Here is a 10557-nt window from a genome sequence, read left to right on the forward strand (position 1 = left end):
GGTCAAGAGAGGCCTGGACTGGTCCTTGTCCGATGAACTATCGGCGCTTCAGACGCGCGTTAAAGATATGGGAGATAAGAACATTGAACTTGTCAACATAGTCCAGGTGATGATAGTCCGCTGGATACTGCCTTGTCAACACCGGCACTACAAAAAAAGACACATCCGTGACATTTTGGGCCGAACGAAATTTTTTTCTGTCATGCATATGACACTTCTATGATGATAATTGTGACAAAACCCGGTATCATCATAGATGTGGTGGGCTCCTACTTCTATGACAAAAAATCATGACAGAAAATGGGCTTTTTGTCCTGGGCGGGCCGGAGACGCAGCTGCATGACGTTCTTTGGGCCATCCATGATGGAAAAAACAGTGGTAGAAGCGAGGGGGAGGAAAATTTCGGGGAGTTCCCGGTTATGGTGGGAGGTCGGGGGCCGAGCGATGCGCATTTCTCTCGTACACGTATGCGTGTGTGTGCGAGGCATTGGCTCTAACTGAACCCGAGTGAGGCGTTGGGCTCTAACTGAACCCGAGCGATTGCACTGCAGGCTATGCATTACTGAACCCGATCGATCGATCGATGGCTGTTAACTGAACCCGATCGAGCGATTCCTTGGCTACTGCTGCTAACTGAAGCCAATCGATGGGATGAACAGTGAGCGTTGCGGGGGGGTTTGGATGAACAGTGAGTAGTGGCATTGCCTCTAGATGAACAGGTCCCCGTGGTATGGTGGAGGGCTGGATGAATAGTAGACGGTGGAGGGGTGCCCATGGAGGGGTGGATGAACAGGACCCCGTGGTGTGGAGGGCAGGATGAATAGTACACGGTGGGGGGGGTGCCTGTGGACGGGTGGTTGAACAGGACCCCGTGGTGTGGAGGGCTGGATGAAGAGTAGACGGTGGAGGGGTGGTTGAACAGTAGCCGATGGAGTAGCGCATGGTGGAGGCTGGATGAACAGTAGCCCGTGGAGGCTGGAGGAGGTCGACGGTGGATGAACAGTAGCTCATGGAGGCTGGACGGGGGTCGACGGTGGAGATGAACATTATCCCGTGGAGTCCCGTTTTGCGGTACGCCACATCCCTCCTGATGAACAGGACCCCCGTTTCGACCGTAGCGCTCCAACACAAGTCCGTTTCCTCCGTTTTGTGGTACGCCACACCCCTCCCGATCAACAGGACCCCCGTTTCGACCGTAGGAGGTCTGTTTCCTACGTTTTGCGGTACGCCACACCCCTCCCGATCAACAGGACCCTTGTTTCGATCGTAGGAGGTCCGTTTCCTCCGTTTTGTGGTACGCCACACCCCTCCTGATCAACAGGACCCCCGTTTCGACCGTAGGAGGTCCGTTTCCTCCGTTGTGCGGTACGCCAGGCCTCGTTTCCATCGCCTCATCCGTCCAAGCCCTCCCGATGAACACGACCATGCATTCCATTCCGACCTAGCCGCGTTGCCTCCCGATGAACACGACGCATTCCGTTGCCTCGCCATGAACACTACGACGACGTCGTTTCTCCGTTCCGACCCAGCCATGTACACGAGCCCTCGCCGTACGTATGCACGAGTAGGCGTTCGAGACCCCGCCCGTATGTACACATACGTGGCCGTATTTTTTTCTTGCACCCTGGCCGCCTCTACTACGACATGTGCGCGCCTCTACATCCACCAGTATATATGTACGTACACGTTCTCGACCAGAATGACAATGCCACGTACGCTTCGACCAGGTGGGTCCCGACTGTCAAGCACTTCCTTGCCTGCGAAGATGTAGCTGGTGGGTCCCAGCAGTGAGGGGGCGAATCGTTTTTTTGCCCGGACGCACTTCCTTGCGTGCGAAGATGTAGCTGGTGGGTCCCAGCAGTCGGGGGGCTGGTGGATCCCAGCAGTCAGGGGGGGCGAATCCTTTTGGTTTTTTTTGCCCAGACGCACTTCCTTGCATGCGAAGATGTAGCTGGTGGGTCCCAGCAGTCAGGGGGGCGAATCATTTTTTTTGCCCGGACGCACTTCCTTGCGTGCGAAGGTGTAGCTGGTGGGTCCCAGCAGTCAAGGGGGAAACGTTTTTTTCGCGAAATACGGTGGCCCGTCTGGTGGGTCCCTGCTGTCAGGTGGAGGAATCATTATTTTCCGCGTAATAAGGAGGCACTTCCTTGCCGCCGCTGTGGACCCAGCTGTCAGCCTCTCCACATACAGTCCATGTCCGATGGAAGTCGTTCCTTGACCACCTTGAGCACGCCGCACTGAGAGCACCAGGGCAGTGGACGACGGTGAGGCCTAGGAAGGGGACAACACGGAGGCAGAGAAGACTCGACAGTTGTTTCCCACGCGAAGGGGAGTACGACTGTACGAGGGTTTACTGGTTCGTCTGCCGTCGCCGGAGAATAACAACATGTGTGGGTGAGTAGAGGGATGGCTAGGCCAGCGATGGGAGTACGGTTGGGCGGTGAGGCCTGCGTGGCAGCACAGCCGGCCGCGAGGAGGAGGGAGCAGGCAGTCCCGCTGGCGCTTGTTTTGAGCGGCTGGAGTAGGAAGAGCAGAGATTGAAGAAGCACGACGGCCGTTGGATGGGCATCCAACAGTCAGAGCTTGTGTGTCAACCTTTTTTTAGGAAAGCCTCAAATCTATGGAAAACAGCATACAACCCATCTGCCATTATTTCTAATAATTTACAGCCCATTTGCTAATTCTTAAGGTTTTTTTGGAGCCCATATTCTTTTTGTTAGCATTGCAGCCCATATTTTGGCAACGGTTAAAAAATTATACGAATTTTTGCATATTTCGGTGTGGTCCAAACTGTTTTTAATCCTGAAATTTCGACTCACATTCAAACTGATTTTAAAAATAAATGTATATCAATATAAAATCCAACAAATTCTCCACGCATAAAAATTAATGTAATTTAAAATATTGAAATGAAAAAAAAGATATTTGAAACTAATTGCCGGTTTGATGTGTTTTAAAAATGTACAACCCATTTATCATTACTGATGGGCCATTTTCTCGGCCAGCCGAATGAAATCTCTCCTCGTCTTGAAAGATTTGTAGCCCAACAGGCCTGACAAAGCGACTTACTTGGCAAATAAAAAAAAAACTGGGTTGTGGCCGTGGACCCAGCTGTCAGCCTCTCCATGTACAGTACTCTTCCGATGGAAGTCGTTCCTTAACCACATTGACCACGCTGCGCGGAGAGCACCACGGCGGTGGACGACGGCGAGGCCTAGGAAGGGGACGACACGGCAGTGGAAGCCCGCGCGAAGAGGACTACGGGGGTTCACTGGTTCGGCTGCGGTGTGAGGCTGCCGTCGCCGCAGGGCCTGGCCAGCGGTGGGAATAGTAGGGGCCGGTAATGCCTCTACGGCAGCACAGCCGGCCAGGGGAGGCAGGAGCATGCGGCACGACCAGCGCTGCTTTGGGCGGCTGGAGCAAGAAGACCAGAGGTTGAAGAAGCACTACGGCCATTGGATGGACATCGTACGGTCACTGGAGCTAGAACCGTTCATATTGACTAAGTTGACAAAGCCCTTCGTCCCCGTCAACTTAGTAGGCCCACAAGTCAGCCTCCCAGCAAGGTGGATCCCAGCTAGCCGGGGGAGTATTCATTTTTTGTGCGTAATAAGGAGGCACTTCCGGTGGGTCCGAGCTGACAGCGGGGGGAACGTTTTTTTCACGAAAGATGGTGGCCCGTCCGGTGGGTCCCAACAGTCAGGGGGAAACGATTTTTTTCGCAAAATAATGGTGGCCCGTCCGGTGGGTCCCTACTGTCGGGTGGAGGAATAATTATTTTTCGCGTAATAAGGAGGCACTTCCTTGCGGCTGCCATGGACCCAGCTGTCAGCCTCTGCACGTACAATACTCTTCCGATGGAAGTCGGTCATTGACCACGCCGCGTCGAGAGCACCAGGGCGGTGGACGCCGGCGAGGACTAGGAAGGGGACGACTCGGAGTCGGGGACGACACAACAGTGGATGCCCACGCGAAGAGGAGTATGAGGGTTCACTGGTTCGGCTGCGGTGTGAGGCGGCTGTCGCCGCAGATTAACAGGGGGTGTGGGTGAGTAGAGGGATGGCCTGGCCAGCGGTGGGAGTAGTAGGGGGCGGTGAGGCCTCCGCGGCATCACAACCGGCCACGGGAGGCAGGAGCACGCAGCACGACCGGCGCTGGTTTGGGCGGCTGGAGCAAGAAGACCAGAGGTTGAAGAAGCACTACGGCCGTTGGATGAACATCATACGGTAACAAGAGCTAGAATCTTTCATATTTACTAAGTTGACAAAGCCCTCCGTCCCCGTCAACTTGGTAGGCCCACAAGTCAGCCTCCCACTATGTTGGGTTCCAGCTGGGAGGGGGAATATTCATTTTTTTGAGCGTAATAAGGAGGCACTTCCTTGCATGCGAAGATAGCTGGTGGGTCCGACATGTCAGCGGGGGGCACTTTATTTCGCGAAATACAGAGGCCCTTCCGGCGGGTCCCAGATGTCAGGTGGAGGAATCATTATTTTGCGCGTAATAAGGATGCATTTCCTTGTGTGCGGCCGTGGACCCAGCTGTCAGCCTCTCCACACACAGTCTACTTCCGATGGTGTCATTCATTGACCATGTTGACCACGCCGCGCCGAGCGCATCCAAGGTGGTGGACGACGGCGAGGCCCCGGACAACAACGAGACGGAGATGGGAAGACGCGGGAGTAGAATCGCAGACGGAGAGGTGTACGAGGGTTAACTGGTTCTAGTGCGGTGTGGTTCGGTAGTCGGTGGAGAAGAACAGGAGGTGTGGAGGGGTGGAGGGATGGCCTGGCCAACGGTGGAGTAGCGCTTCATAGTGAAGCATGCTAAGAAGAGCTGCTAGCAGCAGGCGGCGGGAGGTGGTCCTGGCGGCGCTGGAGGAAGAAGACGAGAGATTGAAGATGGATGTCTGTCGTTGGATGTAAATCCAACGGCTAACATGTCAGAATCATTTGTTGACTAAATTGACAACGACTTGCATTGGCTTCAACCTATTGGCCCACATTTCAGCCTCCAAAAATGTGGCACGTATTCAACCCATTTTTTTTCAGAATTTATAGGCTTTTTTTTGCGCGGTAGAATTTATAGTCAATTTGATCTTTTTTTGAATTGAAGGGGAGCCTTGGCGCAGTGGTAAAGCTGCTGCCTTGTGACCATGAGGTCATGGGTTCAAGTCCTGGAAACAGCCTCTTACAGAAATGTAGGGAAAGGCTGCGTACTATAGACCCAAAGTGGTCGGACCCTTCCCTGGACCCTGCGCAAGCGGGAGCTACATGCACTAGGTTGCCCTTTTTTGATCTTTTTTTGAATTATAGCCATTAGCTGGGCTGGGTGAACAAATAATGTAGCGTCCATGCGGCCCGTTTATTTTATTTCCTAAAAAATTACAGGTCATTTGCACTTTCTCGAAATACACGATTTTGCTGGGCTGATTCTAATTATAATTTTGGGTTGGGCCAGCAATGTTATCAAAAAATAAAAAGGGGCTGAGCATTTTGTTATAAATATATTTAAATAATAAGTGATATTATTACATTCGTCCTTAAATCTTACCAAGCTTTTGTACACAATCACTAGGATTTTCGTGCCAAAACAATCCAGGATTTTATTTGTTAAGAAATTATTTTTATAAGTTAATAAGATGTGGGATATTATTTTCTTACATATGTAAGTGTCTGTTAAATATATGATGACAATAAAAATAATATATAATAACATATGAAATATATTTTTTAGAAAAACAGGGAGCATCTCCCCGGTTCCATTGCTGAGAACGAAACCACAACATATTCTGATACAACAGCTCAAAGAGCAGTTCAAAAGCAAAGGTAGAAAAGCTACAAACTAGGGGGGTGGATGAACAAGTTCTCTGAATAACACAAATCACCCGAGCGGTGCCAAAGGCAGAGCGGATAGAGCACTCAAATGACACAAGGAGGGACCAGCGAAGCCTTCATGGTCTTCAGCCGAGGGGCCGTGTCAGCCTGCGGCAACCAGTAAGCAAGCGGAGAGACCGGGCTGGAAGGCGTAGCATGGTGGATGTCCCTCTTTTTCGGCGCCAGGTGCCCATCATCTCCATCAGAGATCTTGAGACGAGCCCACAGGTCCAGCCCCAGAGCAGGTCGAGCCTTGTTCAGCCACAAGTGATCGCCAACGGTTTCTGGAGGGATCTTGTTAGGGTTTCCACGAAGCTCATCAACTTGTCCTTGTCCAATCCGGAGGAGAGAATCGCCCAGTTCCTCACCATGTTCCTGATCAACCTCGAGACCTGCGGAATGGAAATCCAGGAGGTGTTACTGAAAATCATAGCATTTCTATATTTCCAGAGGCACCAAAGGACAGCTGAGCTAACAGTGTTTAAAACAGAGCACTTTTTGGTAGCAATCTAGAATCTGGCGACAGATTCGAAGGATGAGCCAATCTGACTAGAGAAATATTCCTAAATGTGGGCCCATAGATGTTTAGCAACTATACATTCAAAAAATAGGTGAGAACAAGACTCTTGTTCCAAGCAGTAAACACAATCAAGGGGTTTGATGATGTGTCTCTTCCTAAGGTTATCCCTAGTCATCAATTTGTTTTTGGAGAGAAGCCAGAGAAATACATGAATTTTAGGGGGAACTCTCAATTTCCAGACTACAGGGATAAACACGGGTTGAACCCCTCTAAAGTTGATAACATGATAGAGGGAGTTGGAGGAATACTTCCCCTTATTGTCCAGCTGCCAAATCAGGGCATCCGGCTCGGCAGTACAGGTAATGCTTTTGTTAAAGAGAGTTTTAGGCATTGACCGTCCCAAACTTCATTGACACTTTTGTTAAGCTCATTACAAACAGAGTAAATAGGCCAAAATTGGTCTGCTAAGGGGGATGTGCCAAACCAACTATCTTCCCAGAACCTGGTTCTGCTCCCATCCCCTATGTTCCATCTGTAGCCAAATTTCACAACATGCATAATAGATTATAATCCTTTCCAGAATCTAGAGATCTTAGGGTTGGAGGAAGGGACAAAAATATTAGGTTTATTTCCTAGGTATTTATGGACAATAAGAAGCTTCCAGGGTTTCAGGTTTTCCTCATAGAATCTTTTAATCCAAGACCCTAGAAGACATATGCTAATTTGTTGGAGGTTAGGTATGCCTAGGCCTCCAAAATCTTTTTTCATAGAGACTAGGGCCCAATTAGCAAGGTGTAGCTTCCTATTTCCCTCAAAATCATTCCACAAGCAATGAGATATCTGAGAATTGATGAGGTTCACTGCCCATTTAGGGAACTTGAAGAAGGAGAGGAGATACACTGAAATGCTAGCCAAACAAGCTTGTATGAGGATCAATCTACCTCTGTAAGAGAGAAGTTTGCCCCTCCACCCAGCAATCCTTTTAATGATTTTATCTAGAAGGGGTTGGATATCCTCTCTCCTCAGTTTATCATAGTGGAGAGGGATACCTAGGTACTTAATAGGGGAGTTACCTTTATTACAAACTAGAATAGAGAGCAAGTCAGCTAACTCCTGATCATCCATGTTGATAGGGATGAGTTCACTTTTAGAGTAGTTGATTCTCATGCCTGAGACTTGTTCAAACCAGGTTAGAACAGTTTTTAGATTGCTAGCATGTGTGGAGTCATTGTCTAAGAAAAGGATGGTATCATCTGCATACTGAAGGCAGATGATGCCACCAGAGCAGACCTCAGGATAGAGCCTTGCAATTAGACTATGATCAGCAGCTTTGCTCAGCATTTTAGTAAGAACGTCCACTACTAAATTAAACAAAAGTGGGGAGATGGGGTCACCTTGCCTAAGGCGTTTACTAGCAAGGAAAAAATCACTTTCACAGTTATTTAACTTGACCCCAATAGACCCCCCATGAGTAAGTTGCTGGATCCAACTCTCCTCTATGAAAGGCTTGAAAAAGATCTAAGAGATCATTTTTCACCAAGTCCCAAAAATGCTGGTAAAACAAGAAGGGAATCACATCAGGAGCCCCATCAGGATAAGAGCTAAAAATGGCTTCCTTCACCTCTGTCTCTGAAAAAGGGGCTTCTAGCAGCTCATTTTCAGCAGGAGAGACTTTTTCAAAAGCAGAGAAAAAATTATTTTGTAGAGAGAACCCAGAAGGGTTTTATTTCTTAAACAGGTCTTTGTAGAAGTCACTAGCCACTTTCAGCATCTCATCTACCTCAGTAACAGGGCCATTAGGGCCATCAAGGGAGTGAATGAGGGTTTTCCTCCTCCTTTGGTTAGCTACTACATGGAAGTAAGTAGTATTTCTATCACTTTCAACATATCTAGCAGAACTGTGGGTTTTCCTTCTGACAGGGCAATTCTCAACTTTATGAGTAACCATTTTGCAGATAAAACAACTCTTGGAATTGACACATTTATCCAAATGATGCCCTGGTTCCCCACAGTTGTAGCAGATCACCTCAGAGTATGCCATAAGGCCCGAAGCAGGGGCAGGAGCAGTTTTCTGGATGTCCTATATCTTCTTTTGCTGATTCTTGCCTTGAGATTTCCCACTGATCTGAGAGTCAGAACCACCAGCAGATTGTTCTTGGGCAATTACAGGAGCCTGCCCAGATTGTGCCCCCATTTGGGGTGGAGGTGGGCCGTACCACTGCCCAACCGGCGCTCCCCCCATTGTGATAGGGGAAATTCATCGGAGTTCCTGGTTCCTGCTCATCCTCCAGCCAGATGTTGTCTCTTAGGAAGCAGAAATAACCACCAGACAGCTCAATTGAAGCAGATTGCAAGCCTAATTTCAATCTTCTACAGGTTTGGGGAAGAGGTAAGGTAGGGGAACCACCTGCTTCGGCTCCGGTGGCGTGCTGGTGGGCAGGAGTCCAGTCAAGCATTCCCATCTCACAGCACGGCGTGGATCTCCTGAATTCACTTCTCCTTTCACCCATCGAACGAACGCAATCGGCGGCTCACTGGGGTGGGGCATCCTGTGCTTCTCCGAGAAATCTCCATAGGGCTAGATTCAGCAGCTCCCAATCCACATGATCCTTGCACATCCGAGCATACCTGCGCGAGTGAGAGAACGGATTCGGTCCCTCCTCGTCTTCCTCCCTTGCAGCTTCCTCCTCTGCTTCCCTCCATTCGCGCGTGCACTGGGTCCAGGAGAGAGCGTCATCGCGGATCCGCATCGCCCGCTCCCTCCATCTCCTCCCTCGAGTCTCCCGCAGCACCGCCGGCGCGACGGAGTCGAGCGGCTGGAGCATCCATGGGAAGGCTTTGTAGACATGTGGGAGATGCATCTTGTACATCTGCCTGCCTTCCAGCCATTCCCCTGTGGATATGGCCGGCGACTCCATGGGGTGCGCGAGTGGACTTGCTGAGGGGGGCAGGCGCGCCCGGAGTCAGGAGGCGGGGGGTGGGGCGAGATCTATTTGCCAATTACTCCCTCCTTTTCGGTTTATAGGGCTCAATTCAAAAATCTCACCAACCAAGGTAGATGATGAATGGTGGAATACTTTTTGTAGTTTGCAAAAGCACCTAATTAATGCACTTGTTTTCCTCAAAAAATTATGTTTATCAATGCATAAATTGCAATGCATGCATGCATAAAGTACATGCATTGGTCAATTTTCTCTTAATACTTGCATGCAATGATTTAATGCACCTTGGAATCTGAACATCTAATGGAAAACAACCAAATTGAGCCTTATAAAATTGAAAAACTAAAATTTTGAGATAAGCCCTACAAACCGAAACGGAGGGAGTATGTGAACTAAACAGTCAACATATAAAATAATTTAAATATATATAATATAGTTAGAAGGGAAACATAAGTTGGACCTGGCGTTCCTATTCTTATATAGAAAAATAGAACATACCTCTACATTTTCTTCAAAAAAATACATAAATTGGGCTGCCAAAAATAAAACCTCGGATGGGAGGTCCATAGGCCGGTCGATACATGACGGCCCTAAGAAAATACAAACAGGCCTATGGACCTCCCACCCGAGGTCGTGGGCTGCGCATGTTAAAAATGAAAGCCTAGACGGGGCAGCCCAAAACCACGTCCAACACTTGCCAAAACTTTGTCCCTCGTTTTCTCTGTGTTTTGCACACTCGACATTGTGTGGGCATTTTGACTGTGCATCATATAAAGATGTGCTATGCATGAATGTTGATCAGCATGATGTTAACTGGCTGGTAGTTCCATTTCCGACCATGAATAAAACTTCCAACATGATGTTAACCCTGTTTGAAAAGGCCGTGTTAATATAAATGCTCTGCCTCTAAAAGTTGTAGTTTCTTATCTAAAACTGAACTTGCAGTTTCTAATCTGAAACTGAAACTTGCAGTTTTTTCTCTAAGAATCACATTGTCTGCACTTTTATACTCCTATGAAACTACATTTTTAAGTGCTACAAATAGATCTCTAGAATTCATAAAATACTTCATATGCTCAATACTGCAAATCTGAAATTCAAAAGACATTCATATCTGAAAGTACTCTCAAAATACACAACACAAAACACAATTCACAACCTGCAAATACTGACAACCCTAAGCTCCTCCTGACAATTCACAACCTGCCCGACTATTGGGCTG

The sequence above is a fragment of the Triticum aestivum genome, chromosome 7A, assembly GCF_018294505.1.
Source record: "Triticum aestivum cultivar Chinese Spring chromosome 7A, IWGSC CS RefSeq v2.1, whole genome shotgun sequence".
In the NCBI taxonomy this organism is placed as follows: Eukaryota; Viridiplantae; Streptophyta; class Magnoliopsida; order Poales; family Poaceae; genus Triticum; species Triticum aestivum.